Below are 1,146 nucleotides of genomic sequence, written 5' to 3' on the forward strand. Positions count from 1 at the left end.
TGTATAGGGTTCCCGATTTTAGGTCATGCTACCACCATGACACCCTTCACAATATTCCCAAAACTCTTTCCAAACTCGGCTGCATAACCTGTGCTATCCAACTGACAAATAGAGATTAGATTCTTCTTGAGATCAGGAATATATCTGACATCCTATAATATCCACACACTCATTTCCTGTTAGAGTTTATATGTAGACATCTTTATTCCCTTCAATCTCCAACGTTTTGTTGTCGGCAATATACACCTTCCTAACATTTCCTTATTGGAAATTTTGAAACAATTCCTTACTTGGATTCGAATGAAACGATGCAACTGAATCTAAAATCCAAAATTCAATTGGGCTGTTCATGCTAAGGATTAAAGCATTCTCAGTATCTTCTGCTGAATATATGGAATTATCGTTATCTTCAAATTTGTGATTTTTCTTTTCATCAATTTTGTACGATCTGTCCGAAAGTGTTATTTTTCTTCACAATTTCAACACTTTACGTTTTGTTTGTTTGGAGATTTTTCCCAGTTTCTTAATTTTGATCGCCCATGTTTGTTTGGGCTCTTTGATTTACTTCTTCCCCTTCGATCAACAATGAGAGCATTGCCTGATGAATCTCCAATTTCCCGTTTGGGCTTTCGCTGACATCTCAAATTTCACTAAATTTCAGTTTAATAGATCCTCGTGAACTGTTGATTGCAGCAACAACAGTATACCACGACTCGAGTAAAGATGACATCAAAATCAATGCTTTAATCTTATTTTTTAACATAATTTCCACCCAACTCAATTGACTTACAATCATGTTGAACTAATTTATATTGATCTGCAACAAATCAACATTTGTAGATTGAACAACCTCTGCATCAAATACACCTTGTTCATAGCCGACATATTTTCGTACATATTTAACAACACCTTCAATAGGCCCGATGTCGTCTTCTCTTTGATGATGTTGAACGTCATGTTTCTGGACAGCGTCAACCACATTAACCCTATAGCATGACAATTCTTGAGCTTCCGCTCCTCCGTGGTCATGGTATCCGGCTTCACCCTCAAAAGGGGTTCCTGAATATCTTTCTCGTACAGATAATCTTCAATCTGCATCTTCTAGAAATTGATATCAAATCCATCAAACTTTTCAATTCTTGAACT

Source organism: Cucurbita maxima, unplaced genomic scaffold (genome assembly GCF_002738345.1).
Source record: "Cucurbita maxima cultivar Rimu unplaced genomic scaffold, Cmax_1.0 Cma_Scf01174, whole genome shotgun sequence".
NCBI lineage: Eukaryota > Viridiplantae > Streptophyta > Magnoliopsida > Cucurbitales > Cucurbitaceae > Cucurbita > Cucurbita maxima.